General features: G+C 42.1%; 1 protein-coding gene across 16 annotated transcripts in view; it reads right to left on the bottom strand.

Moving 5' to 3' along the window:
• The window catches only part of OBSCN (obscurin, cytoskeletal calmodulin and titin-interacting RhoGEF), a 762,040-nt gene extending 747,790 nt beyond the window's left edge, over positions 1-14,250 (bottom strand). For 13 of the 16 annotated variants that reach the window (XM_033931804.1, XM_033931806.1, XM_033931805.1 and 10 more), the window contains exon 1: positions 14,078-14,250. The gene's annotated coding sequence lies outside the window, so the exon portion shown is untranslated. The remainder of the gene's footprint in view (positions 1-14,077) is intronic. The other 3 variants (XM_033931819.1, XM_033931820.1, XM_033931818.1) reach the window with 2 other exon arrangements.
• Positions 14,251-14,579: the final 329 nt, after the last annotated feature.

Raw genomic sequence — 14,579 nt, 5'->3', positions numbered from 1 at the left:
CATGCAGATGGGTCATCGCTGCTGCCTGATCTTTCCAAACTTCTACAGCCTTCCCAGCAAAGACGGAATAACCTTTTGGTATTTAGACAACTGTCAACAGTTCTAAATGTTGTCTCTGAATATTTGCTGACTGATGAACTACTGAAGCAATAAACAGTATCTGATATAAGGGTGATGATATGAGGTCAGGACACTAAAGACCATCTTGGATGTTCATTTTCCTGCTGTCCTTTAATAAGGTTCTCTTATTTCACCCCCACCGCCACCCCCCTTTTACTAAGCTGCGGCAGAAGATTCCTATGAGCGTCAGAGTATTTAGCGCTCCAGGCTGCGGTAGAAACCTCTACTGCAGCTTAGTAAAAGGTGGGGGGTCAGTCTTTTGCTTTAGGCAGAGGTCCGTTTGATTTTTGGCCTTAGAAAGTTTGACCATGTAAGTCCTTTTTATTTAAAATTACACTGGCTGCCTTTTGAGGCGAGAATCATGTTTCAGTTTTGATGTATCTGCTTTAAGGCATTATTTGGTTTAGCTCCTGGCTATCTTTCTTCTCTGTTTAAAGTACATAACCCTAAGAGGATTACCCAAATTAATAACATGTTTATGTATCCATCTTTGAAGTCTGTCCAATACAGGAGATTTCATGAACAAACATTTGCTTTTCAAGCAGGAAAAATGAATGCCTGGTTGAGCTCCCTCATTCTTTCAGCTGATTCTTATTACTCTTTTAGGAAGTTATTAAAAACTAAATTATTTGAAAAAATGTAATTTGAATTCTTGTAAGCTTTGCTAAATTTTTACTGTTTTAAATTTTCATTGCACTGTGATATGTATGTATCACTGAATTTGTTCAGTTTTTTTCTTTTTTTTTTTTTAAGTCAAGGTTTATTTATTGAAAATTTTCACAAAACATGGGAAAACAAGTGCATGGAACAACAAACCATGCGAGTCAAGAAAATACATCAGAATACTTGCTGTGACGAAAGCAATAAACATGTCCACATGTCACAACCATAATAAACATAGAAGATGAGGAAAACTCGCATGAGGGTAAAACAAGCCATGGAAAGTTTTTTCTTTTATGTAAACCGCCCAGAACTTACAGTTGGACGGTATATAAAAATAAAGTTTATTATTATTATTATTATAGGGTGAGGGGAAAAATAAAGTAATCCCTAGAGGGTTTTTTTGCTGTTTTTTCTCAGCCACTGCTTACAATTTCAACATGAAATTTTACAGCTTCGCTGTTACTTTGCCATGTAAAATGATATTATCTTTAAACAAGACAAAGTGGCAGATTTTTTTTAGCATGACCACCCAGTGATATTCATGCATTCAAAAATGTTTACACTGTAAAACTACAATTATTGGGGGGGAGGGAAATGAGGTACCAGCTTACTGTTAATGACATCGTGGTGACATAGACTTTTGTCTGGAGAGCAACGCTGGAGGCCTATCACAAGCTCCACCCAACGCCGCAAACCATCGCCGAGGTCAAGGAAGCGCTGCAGATGATCTGGGACAACCTGCCACAAGGATTGATCAACAACGAGGTTAAGAACTTCCCAAAGCAACTGAAGGCCTGGATTAAAGCTGAGCATTCATAGTGACAGCGAAATTCTGACACGTTGTTAATTTTATCATTTTTTTTTTTAATTGTGTTTTAGCTCAAACCTGCTTTAATGCACAAAAAAGGCTAGGTAGTAATGCTAAAATGTAATAGCAACATAGCTTAATGTAATTATGATGACTAAATGTGTGAAAATTTCTCATTGAAATTCAAAGCAGTTGCTGAGAAATGGCAAAAAAGATTTAGGGGATTGCCATTTTGGCCTCACCCTGTACAGAGGGATGCCTACATTTAGGGGTCCTTTTATCAAGCTGTGGTAGGGGTTTAACACGCATAATACCGCGCATTAAACCGCCTGCCGTGCTAGCCGCTACTGCCTGCATTGAGCAGGCGTTAGTTTTTTTGCCGGCCGCAGGGACTAGCGCATGATGAAATGTCCGACGCGCTAACCCCGCTAGCGCGGCTTGATAAAATGACCCCTTAGACACCTAACCCCGGATTCTCCCCTTCTTTTACGATGGCGCGCTAACCGATTTAGCGCATGCTAATGATAAGTGCACGTTAAATGCTAATACATCCATAGAATATAATGGGCGCCTTAGCATTTAGCGCGTGCTAAATCAGTGGACGTGCGCTAAAGCGGTTAGCGCGCCTTAGTAAAAGGACCTGTATATAGGTCACCCAGAATTAGATGCCCAGATTTGAGTGTGGATCCCAGATGGGCACATTAGAGAATGACACGGTGACAAAATTCATCACCGTTCCCGTCCCCGTGGATAACCGCGGGAAATAATCCCATGTCATTTTTTAGTGTCTATTTCAAGTTTATCAAGTTTCAAGTTTATTAGATGACTTGATTAATCGCTTAATCAAACATTCTAAGCGATGTACACTATAAAATTTACAATTATTAGATAACATTACAATACGTACAAATACTTAAATAATGGTAAATTGCTCTTAATTTTAACATTACTAAACATAGGGTAAGGAGGGATGAAATACAATTCATAAAGTAAAGATGAAACCTTGAGGGAAAATACAAAAGGGAAATAGGTAACACAGGTATAACAAAGTAAAATATAATACTCCAATAATAAAATTATATTGTAAAGGCATCTTTAAAAAGGAAGGTTTTTAACTCGGTTTTAAATTTCAGCCTCAGTCCTTCTACACCAGCATTCTTCAAAGCAAAGCTTGAGGGTCAGTGGTTGTGGCCATTCATACTCTGATTCTTATGTGAGCCAAGGATAATGAAGCCATTCTGACATCACTGATGTGATTGGCTCTTAGGCACTGGTGGAATGAGGCATTATGACATCACAATATCTGCTCTGGATACCAGAGACTGTCATTCTTTAGTGTCTATTTCAACCTCAGTCCTTCTACACCAGCATTCTTCAAAGCAAAGCTTGAGGGTCAGTGGTTGTGGCCATTCATACTCTGATTCTTATGTGAGCCAAGGATAATGAAGCCATTCTGACATCACTGATGTGATTGGCTCTTAGGCACTGGTGGAATGAGGCATTATGACATCACAATATCTGCTCTGGATACCAGAGACTGTCATTCTTTAGTGTCTATTTCAACCTCAGTCCTTCTACACCAGCATTCTTCAAAGCAAAGCTTGCGGGTCAGTGGTTGTGGCCATTCATACTCTGATTCCTCCCTCTCTCCTTAAAGAATGACATGAAGATGGTTTCCCGTGGTTATCCGCGGGGATGGGGACGGTGATGAATTTTGTCACCGTGTCATTCTCTAGTGCACATAAACTAAATTTGTCAATGAGGCGCTATCAATTATTGTTTATGTTTATCTATATAACATCTGATGAATTGCACAATATTGGATCAGCCAAGTCAAGGTTAAATTAGTAAGAAAACTTAGAAAGGAATTCCTAAACTATAACAGAAAAAATAAACTCACACATTCCTCCTCAATATACTTCTCCTAGTACTCTTCGCTCTGACCAGTCTGGTCTCTAGAATAAGCTCTGTTATTGTCCACTGTAACCTTATTTGTTGTCATGAAAAGTCTGTTTTCAAACGATTGTGAATGTCTACTTGTAACCCGTTCGGGAGAATGGGATAGAAATCGAAATAAATAAATAAATTCAGGATAGAGGAAAAGAAGAAAGAGACATTACTGTAATCCGCCTTGAACCGCAAGGTAATGGCGGAATAGAAATCACTAATGTAATGTAATGTACTATAGTGATTACTGCAATGCTCTCACCTCCAGCACATGTATACTAACAAGAAAAAACCTTTGAAGATAAATACAGTCTGTTCTCGTTATTTGCACATTCCTGATGTGCGGTTTTGTGTATCCGCAGTTGCATTCATTGTGACCGATATTCTCCATTCGCACCCCTCTGTTCACATATTCGCTGTGTTCACATGTTCAACACAGCTTTCTTTGCTTTCACTTTCACTTCATGTTCTGGCGTTGGCTCCCAAGCATCCAGAGAGTGAATTACAAGCATCTACAGGTACTCCAAGTGATGTCCCATTCAGGAACCTAACCCTATTTTCCCAGTAGGATCCATTATTCAAGTTCCACAGTTTTGAGGTGAAATGTGTACTCTATTTTCTCATAGACTTAGGTCTCCTTTTACGGAACTGTGCTGAATGGCCCGCGCTGCTCCCAACACTCATTGAGTTCTTATGAGCGTTGGGAGCAGCACAAGCCATTCAGCACGGCTCTCCATGCTAGAAACTGCTATCGCAGTTTCGTAAAAGAGGGGGTTAGCGTTTCATTATTCATGATTTCACAGTTCGCAAACATTTTCGGGAACTGCACCAAAGCGAAGAAGAACAGACTGTAAGTCTTTACATTTGCCTTAAATTTAAAGAATGAAAGGAGTCGCGTGGTGCCAAGGGAAGGAGCAGACGCTGAAGCTTGGTGCTCCTCACTTCCCACATTAAACTGGCTAATAAATGACATTGAACGTTGAGAATTTTAAGTGCCTAACGCTGCAGAGTAGGGCTTATTGTACTGGAGCATCGATCGGGCGTGTCGCTTAGTGGACTTTGGTGCTGGATGGCGGTTAAAGCACTTCGTAGGGACCAGGAGAAAACGTGGCCCGCGCCGCACCATTTAGAAACGTGGTTTCTCACACAGGTGAACTTTGATGAGTCTTTGGGGCCTCTACTATTTAAATTTAATGAATGAAAATTGGAGTTAATTGGCTGCAATTATTTATTTATTTTTAAAAACTTATACCCTGCTTAAACCTAAGCGGTTCACAAGGTACATACACAATCATAAATAACAATACAACAAAGAATAATTTACTTGTACCAAAAATTCTCTAGGATTGCTATCATTAGATAAAATTCAGGAAAAAGCCTCCATAAATAGCGGTATAGCAGTATGTAAGAAATAAATTATTATTATTATTATTATTCTATCAAACTGCGCTAGCAGTTTTTAGTGCAGAGAGCCGCACTGAATGGCCTGCGCTGCTCCTGACGCGCATTGAGTTCCTATGAGCATCGGGAGCAGTGCGGGCCATTCAGCGCGGCTCCCTGCACTAAAAATTGCTATCGCAGTTTGATAGAAGAGGGCCAAAGTTGTTTTCAATACCCTTTTAGTGGTCCAGTCAAATTATTCCAGAAAAGCACCCCTGCTACTGAGATAATTAAAGCTCTCATTTTCTCATAGTGTACACCTAAGAAGCCCTTTACTAGCCAACTTTAACCTCCCCTCTGACCTCAAGGGCCTACACGGTTGGTATACTTTCAACACTTGAGTCAGAAACCAGGGAATCCCATAGGAGATTAGGAGTTATGCTCTACACTCTATAACGTGCACGCCTAAATTTTGTAGCATACAACTCAGAAGGGGGTGTGGTCATGGGAGGAGCTTGGGTGCATCAGAAGCATTCCCAGGAATTAGGTTCTATGTTAAAGAATATTTATTTTATTTATTTAAAACATTTATATTCTGCTTTTAACCAAAGCGGTTAGCAAATTAACATACACAATCTTTAAATACACACAAAGTCTTAAAATCTACATAGCAGACAAGAGCAAATGAAGGCAAAGGTCTCAATGTAAACATTATATCAAACTCATTCTAGAAATGTTAAATAAGGTACTACTAGAGGAGAAATACTTGGATTTACGCACCCAACTGCTGTCATTTGGGTGCCAGGATTTACATTCAGCAGGTGTAAGTCCTCATGCCCAATGCAGATCATGGGAATCCCTGCTAAATGCTATTTTGTAAAGGTTGCTTAGCACTCAATGACCTTTTAGAACTGACGCTTAGCCAGGATCTTAACAGCACCTAACTTTGGCCACCATCTGACCCCTAGAGTGCACCCAATTGAATCTATTCAATAACGGAAAGTAGTGAGCCTCCCTTGTGCATGCTCAGTTTCACTATAACCAAGCATCGGCATGAGGGAGGGCAGGGCAGGCAGCACATTGGCTCCGGAAAACAAACATCAGCTGGAGGAAGGCTTCTGGCAACAGGGCTTGGGAACCCTCACTAGCCAAAGCAGCATAGAATCCATCAATTTTATTTTTTTTTTTTGGGGGGGGGGGGGCCCGATCCTAAACTGTGGAGATAGGCTCCCAAGGCCCCCTGTGACTAAACCATGGATAAGAGGCATAGGCCTTCTGAATATTCTACTAAACAAGACGGGGAACTTGAGCGGAGAGCAGCTGGATAGCTAGGGGGAGGTGTGTTGTGAGTGTAGAGGTAGGGTTACCACTTTGTCCGGGTTTTGAAAAGCTTGGAGCAAATCACTGTCAGACAAAAACACATCCGCACATGTGCAGATGCCATGTGATGATGTCACGTGCACACACACACAGGTGTGTGACATCATCGCGTCGCATCTGCGCATGCGCAGATGCTCTCCTGCCCGAGACAGGCAGCGGGGGTGCGAGGCTAGGACGGGACTGGGGCATAACTGGGTGTGGGATGGGTGGGTCTAGGGGTATGGATTTTCTAAATGGAAAATCTGGTAACCCTATGTAGGGGGTCACTGCAGAATGTGGGGTAAGGATCACCAGAGAAAGCTGGGTCTTCCCTGGAGGTAGGAGTTGCTAAAGCAAGGGAGGGTTGGTCACTGGAGCCAGGTGTAGTGTATGTGTGCAGTAGTTAGAGGGTAGTCAATGGAGAAAGCTGGCGGGTGTGCCATGAGGTAAATCACTTGAGCAAAGTTAGTTTATTAGGGTTTTGAAAAGGTTTTGTTTGTTTTTTTTAATTCTTTATTTATGCATTTTTAAACTTTTGACAATAACATCCGTCAAAAATAAGAAAATATACACTAAACAGAAAATATCAAAACAATAAGAACTAATGTTCTCAATTCATAGTTTTCCAGGAAACATATTACAGTGTTCTCCTGGTCATTTGCGGTCGGCGGTTCATGATATTTTCTGACTGTGAACCGCCGACCAGTAGAGGACAGCGAGAGAGGCAGGAGAGAGCAGCCGGAGCGCCGGCAAGTAAAGGAAACCACTCTCTGTATGCTCCGACCGCCTCTTCCTGCACTAAAGTCAGGCCTCACCAATCAGGCGCTGCTTTAACACACAGCTCCTGATTGGTAAGGCTCGACTTTAGTGCAGAAAGAGGCAGTTGGAGCATACAAGTGGTTTCCTTCACTTTCCGGCACTCCTGCCTCTCCCGCTGCCCTCTCCAGTCTCCCCCACGAAAAACCATATTCGTGGTTTTTCAAGATTCGCGGGGGGGGGGGTTTCCTAGAATGAAACCCCCGCGAATATCGGGGGAGTACTGTAATTAAATCAGAATATATAATTAGTCCACAATTTTTGGAGAAGGAGCTAAAGAATGAACTGAGCTACATTATTCCATAAAACTCTTAAGGAAATAAAGATGAGGCTTGATGACCCCCTCCCCCAAACCTATTTCTCATTGAGCTGTTCTACTTGGGTACCCTTAACAGGAGGTGGAAGTTACTTGACCTTTAACAGAAATAAATATAGATAGCTGCTGCGGCTCGTAAAAAACATATCTATTTTCTCTATAAACCATTAGACATTTACAGGGATATGCCCATGTGAAGGTTGCCTCCAACTGCAGGGCCTGTCTTCTTCTTTTCTGGGTGGCTCTAGATACATACGGGTACATCCATACTTTATAAATCACAAAGGAAAGATCTTGGTATCTAAAAAACAATTTCAACAGCCACTCTATGTCTGAGTCAATAACAAAGCAAACTAATAATGTTGCGGGGACCTGAGCTTCTACATCCAACCTCTCAAGGAAATTAGTCAGGTCGAAACAATCAGCAGAGAGATTCTACTGGTTAGGACTCTGTGATTTTTACCTTGGTAGGTAGGTAATAAATATTAGATTAGGTGGACAAGATGACTCGGGAACCTTCAAAACCTCATTCAAATACTTTTTAAACATTTCCATTGGTGTAATAGTCAATACTTTTATAAAATTAATTACCCTAAGGTTACATTTTCTGGTAGCATTGTCTCACATTTAAAATGCAAGTTCCCGCTATCTTTAACCCAGACCAAAGCTTGTGTCTCCAGTTTTTAGTCTGGTTTCATAGTCCAAAGACTTGTTGTTTTCCAGTCTAGATATTCTGTTCTTTATTTCCACATGTTCTGATAGTGCAGATGTGCACCGATTAGAAAGTTGCTGGACTTGGCTACCCAAAGAGAACTGCAAGCTAGCTATTGCCTCCCATATCGTCTCCATATTGAAGACCCTAGGTCTCTGTAGGGGTGCTAGATCCACACTGAGTTCCCCTGTAACACCAGTACCTAGAGCTGCTGCCGCCAAAGAAATCTGCACGCAAACCTCCTCCTCTTGACTTGCATCCAAGTCCTCCACTGGCAACGCTGGCTTATCCTCCTGGCGTCGCTCAGATTCAGGTTCCCGGCTCTGGCCATGCATCAAGGGAGCGTCTTGGACGTGATCAGCATCCAACGCTGATTCCGTAGCCACAGGTGGGCTCCGCTCCTCCAGAGATAAGGTGGCGCCCTCACTGGAGCGTTCACATGCCTCAGTTTGCGTGCCTCCTCCCGCTGAGGATTCATCCAGATTCTGCATTCGGAGGTATGTTGCACGAAAGCATCCATCGGCCCGGTAAGCAGTGCAGGTTCCTCCAGGAAAACCCGGACTTTAGATTTATGTTTCACCATGAGTTGGGGAAGGCAAAAAGGGTATTCTCCCGGGGACGGCGTCTCCATGCTCACTTCAAGCCGCCATCTTAGATTAGCTCCTCCTTTAATTGGTCTGTCTGGGTTTTGAAAAGGTTTGAATAATTTCCTAAAAGAGAAGTCCATAGGCCATTATTGAGAAGGCTTGGGAAATCCACTGCTTATTCCTAGGTTAAGCAGCATAGAATCTGTTTTGCTACTTAGGATCTAGCTAGGTACTTGGGACCTGGGTTGGCCACTGTTGGAAACAGGATACTGGGCTTGATGAACCTTTGGTCTATCCCAGTAGGGCAATTATTATGTCCTTAGGTATATAGATATCTTGGAAAAAGGTGACTAAAAAAATGAGGTCATATTTAATTCTATAAAAGCAAACAAAATACAACAGTCCAAACTTCCTCCTTTTATGTGAACTAAAACAGGTACAAAAGTTAAAACATTTTGGATCCACTACTTTAGTCAACTTTTCCTAGAGATAGCCATGTATAATCTACGAGGGGTGTTCAATAATTATCTACCTCAATAGAAAAGAAAAGAGCTTTCAAAAAATTTTGGCTTTAGTTTTCAATTTAGGCCCTGACAGCTCCATATACTTCATCCACTTTTCCTGCAACGACTTCAATCCCTTTGGAAAATAATTCTTCTGTTTGCCTTTCAAACTAGGACATCACAGCTTCCTTGACTTCCTTCATCACTTGAAAACCACTGTCCATGTAGAGATTTCTTCAAAACTCGGAACAGGAAATAATCCGAGGGAGCCAGGTCAGGACTGTAGAGTGGATGGCTCAGCTGCTGAAACCCACATTTTCAGATGGCAGCCTGTGATCATCGTGACATGTGTTTTCCCATATATGTAAAGAAGCAGCATGCCTGCTGCGAGTTTTCCTCATCTTTTCTCTTTGATTGAATCTTGCAAAGCAGCCATTGTGTTGGCGTAACTCTCTCTATTTATGGTTGTTCTTGTGTGGCATGAACTCCAGAACCAAAAATCTATCATTCCAGAACACAGTTGCCAGGATTTTGCCTGCAGATTTTTCTGTCTTGAGCTTTTTTGGGGTGATGAATGACTTGTGCTTCCACTGCATTTACTCCATTTTGGACTCAAGATCTCTGTGATTAGAGAATGACACGGGGACAAATTTGTCCCTGTCCCCGCAGGAACTCAATTTCCCCATCCTGTGAGTTTTGTTGCTGTCACTGTCCCTGCCCCATTCCTGTAAGCTCTGCCTTAACCGCACAAGCCTCGAACTGGGAGACTGTTCCACACATCTACCATCCATTCTGTAAAAAAAAGTATTTCCTTAGATTATTCCTGAGCCTATCATCTCTTAACTTCATCCTATGCCTTCTCATTCCAGAGCTTCTTTTCAAATGAAAGAGACTCAACTCATGGGCATTTATGCCACGTATTTAGACATTTTTATCATATCTCCCCTCTCCTGCCTTTCCTCCAAGGTTTACAGATTGAGACCTTTAAGTCTGTCCCCATATGTCTTATGACAAAGATCACACACCATTTTAGTAGCTTTCCTCTAGACCGACTCTATCCTTTTTATCTTTTTGAAGGTGCAGCCTCCAGAATTGTACACAATATTCTAAATGAGGTCTCACCAAACTCTTATACAGGGGCATCAATACCTCCTTTTTCCTACTGGCCATACCTCTTCCTATGCACCCTAGCATCCTTCTAGCTTTCACCGTCATCTTTTCAACCTGTTTGGCCACTTTAAGATCATCACATACAATCACACCCAAATCCTGCTCTTCTGTCACCCCCCTAAACTGTACCATTCCTTTGGGTTTTTGCAGCCCAAATAAATGACCTTGCATTTCTCAGCATTAAATTTTAGATGTGTCAGTGTTCAAGCATCCAAAGTAAATAAAAATTTATAACCTGGGGGACTCTTCCTGCGATCCCCTGAACAGAAATTTAATATATTCATGAGGAAGCACTCTTTGTTTTTCCAAGCTTTGGAGGACAAACACACTTATGGTGTTCCAATTTCACCAGATACACAAATCATCCCTACAATTTCAGTGCAACACCAAAACCAGTTAAAAGAACACCAGACAGAGCCTAAGTCAGTGTTCTTCAATGATTTTCCCAGTCAAGGAAGGTCCCATAACAATAAAATCAGTTTCTGTTCAGATAGTCACCTCTATTAAACTTCTCGGTGTTACTTTCGATGGAAAACTCTCGTTCCATGAACAAATAAGCTCAGTAGTTAAGAAATGTTTCTACCGTCTTCGAATGATTAGATCTCTTGCCACCCTATTAGATCAATCTTCATTAAATATTCTTATTCATTCGCTCGTTATTTCATGCTTGGATTACAGTAATGCACTATACAAAGGAATCACTAAGAAAGAAATAAAACGTCTTCAAATTATTCAAAATACTGCCATCAAAATTATTTCAAAAGCACGTAAATACGATCATGTCACACCTCTTTTGATCAATGCTCACTGGCTTCCTATAAATCAGGGGTGTCCAACCTGCGGTCCAAGGGCCGCATGCGGCCCCGTGAAGTATTTTGTGGGGCCCCGGTTGAGGGCGATGCAGTGTTTTCCTCTGCTGCCCCCGGGTGTTCACCGTCTTGCCAGCTCCCTCCTCTGTCTTGCTGCAGCGTTTGCGTGTTTGTGTGGCCCCAGAAACATTTTTTTCGGCCAATGCAGCCCAGGGAAGCCAAAAGGTTGGACACCCCTCCTATAGATCATCGAATTTCCTATAAAATAATGTTACTGACTTACAAGACCAAAACTTCCGGCCAACCTGATTTTATTAACAGGCTACTTATCCCCCATTATCGTACATTATCTTCATCTAATCAAAACTTGCTATCCATCCCCTCTTTAAGATACATTAACACTATGCGCACTACCATCTTTTCTGTCACGGCCCCTACCATCTGGAATTCAGCACCAAATTATACAAGAGAAATTACATCCCTTGATAAATTTAAAAGTAACTTGAAGGCTTTTCTTTTTTAAAGACGCATTTGGTGTATAATAGCCCTTCTAAGGACGGTAATGAAAATCTGTTCCTTGCCATTTTTTAATCATTTTAGCTTATTTTACATTATTCTAGACTATTTATATTTTGTTCCCCTTCCTTTTGTTTTGGTCCCTCTCCTCCTCTTTCTCTTTATACGAATTGTATTTCTGCCCTGCTCCATCTTGTATCAGTAAGTAAATGTTTGTCAGTGCGTTTGATTGTTTGTAATTTGTTTTTTAACCTACGTTCTTATTATACTTTGTTTTTATATTATGTAAAACCGCTTTGAATTTTAATAAGGCGGTATATAAAATTTTTAAATAAACCTGAAACCTGAAGGAGAATGGTGGCCCCCCCAGAAACCTCTGTAGTGGCCCCCTTCGTCTTTCAGATTTTTTTTTTTTCTTCTATGCTGCCTCTCTAACCAGGTGCTGGAGAGAAAGGGGAACGTGAGGGGGAGGAAGAGCCACGTGCTTGAATGACAAGGCATTTCTCAACAGATAAAAGAGTATGCATTTGGGAATGCTACACAAACTTGAGGATACCACCCCCCCCCCCCACCCCAATTGAAGTTTGAAAGTGAGCTAGTGGGAATTAATGTCATTGACACACACTGGTCAGCAGTGTCATGGCTCTCCTTCAGCTCACTGGAATACAAAGTGGTCCCAGTTTAGAAATTAACGAAGACCACTGGCCTAGGTAGTACTGGGGAACATCTCCTCCCAGGCTTGATGCCTGAACTTTCCCGCCTGCAATAATGTTCCCAAACAGTACAAACCCTGAGCCCTATGCCAGGGTGTGTTGGACATGAGCTCTCACATTTACTGCTTGGCTCAGCGCTTGCATTGTGCTCGAGAGAGACTCCTATTTCCTCGTGAAGGTCACCCAGTGTTGGCTCAGACTGTGTGCGCCCCTCTTCAGAGGATTCCCATCCCTTATCGCCTAACCTACACAGGGCATATGTATGCTCTCCAAACACACACTGTTCAGAAGCTGAAGAAAACTGGATAAACTAATAGCCACTAAATGCCCAAACAAAAACCATACCACACTTAAGCCCTTGTTTAAATAGTTCACGGAGCACAGCTCCTTATTAACCCTCCCCCTTTTACAAAACCGTAGCGCGGTTTTTAGCGGCCGCCGCGGCCGGTGCTAAAAAACGCGCTACGGTTTTGTAGAACGTGTGTTAGCGAGGGACCTCGGACAGCTCCAGCCCGGACCCCCCCCCCTGCCTGCGTCGAAAAGTTCCAGAACCATCCGTCGCACACCTGAAGCTCCCCGAGCTCTTCCCCACACCCACACGCAGTGTCATGGCCTCTCTCACAACAGGGTGTGACATTTCCCGGGTTCTCAGCACGAAAGGGTAATTAAACTTCTGGTATTATATTTAACATGTACGGGGGGGAGGGGTGTAATAAATGGAGGTGCTGACATGTTAGGGCATTCTAAGATTTTTTACTTACGTTGGGGTCCATTGACGTCTTTTGTAATATTGCTATAGTTCTCTTTATCCTTCTTATTGATATAATTTAGACACATCCAGGGGAGGGATATATCTTTAGTGTGATTTCTTGATGTAAATGTTGGTTGGTTGGGGGGGGTTATATTATTGCATTGCTACTGACTGAATTTAAGTACTTAATTGTTGTTATTACTGATGAATATTGTATTGCACTTTTTGTTAAGTTATGGAAAATCAATAAAGATTTAGTTAAAAAAAAAAAAAAAAGGTCACAGAGCACATCCTCCTCTCCCCCCATTTTATTTTATTTTTTTTTTAAGGTGCTTCTGAGTGCTGTGTCGCCTGCTGCTCCACCCCGATGAGCTGCAGGTCCCAAAATAGCTTCAGCTGTCCCGCTTCGTCTCCCCGCATAGCCATTTCTAGCCATGCGAGGAAAGAGGAGCAAAGAGAGTTGGCACCGGCCTGAGGCGAGCTCACAAAACATCGCCCCACACCATTGGTTTCTTTCACTTTACATGTGGAAAAACGGCCAGAAAAATAACTACGTATGGTCTAAGAAAAAAAAATAATAAATTTTTTTTTTTTTAAACTTGCTACACAAGTTACTAAATTATGTTAATTTGCATTGCTTTATTAGTAATAGTAAAAGCAAATATTCGTATTTGTGTTAAGAGTGTGAATTATTTTATACTGTATTTATTAGTCAGGAAACCTGAGGAAATATCAACATAAAGTTTCTCCAAAGTATAACTAAAGCAGAGTGAGTAAACGACGACAACAACAAAAAAAAGCAACAGAAGTATTAAAAATAATGTCCAGGTATCTACTATTATACATATATCACCTTCCCGGGTTTTTTTTTTATTATTATTTGCTCCCTTTAGGCGCGCGCGCTTACCTGTTTCCAGCGCGCCCAGGAAAACGATCACTTTCTAAGCCTTGACAGAATTTTTCGCGGACAGGGAAGGTGCGTTAGATCCGAGTTCGCAGATGTAAGATCCCAAAACAGGTGGAAAAAAAAAAAAATTGAAAACCGAGGAGGAGAGCATCAGCATCGGCCGAGGTCCCTGGCCCAGAGCTGCGAGAGAGGAGCAGAAGTAGACCCCCACCCCACCCCAGTCCCCCCCTGCAGTGGATTTGCTTGAGATCAACCTTTCTGTCCCTTCGGCTTCCCTCCTCCCCTTCCCTAATGTGACTCCTCCGCCGGATAAATTACCCTCGTCTCCAGCTCTCCTCCGCCTCAGCTCCAAAATAGCCTCGGTTTCAACTGCCCAGCAGATTGCATTTCATCCTAAGGGGAGCAAAGGACAGGGTTTAGGGAGTTGCTGGAGATCTCTCCAGGAGGAATGATTTAAGGACGGGGTGGAGGGCGACGGTGATGCTGATGCCTGGAGGACTTT

The sequence above is a fragment of the Geotrypetes seraphini genome, chromosome 2, assembly GCF_902459505.1.
Source record: "Geotrypetes seraphini chromosome 2, aGeoSer1.1, whole genome shotgun sequence".
Taxonomy (NCBI): domain Eukaryota; kingdom Metazoa; phylum Chordata; class Amphibia; order Gymnophiona; family Dermophiidae; genus Geotrypetes; species Geotrypetes seraphini.
Note: the sequence above shows the minus strand (reverse complement) of the source record. Positions and strands in the feature narration are given on the sequence as shown.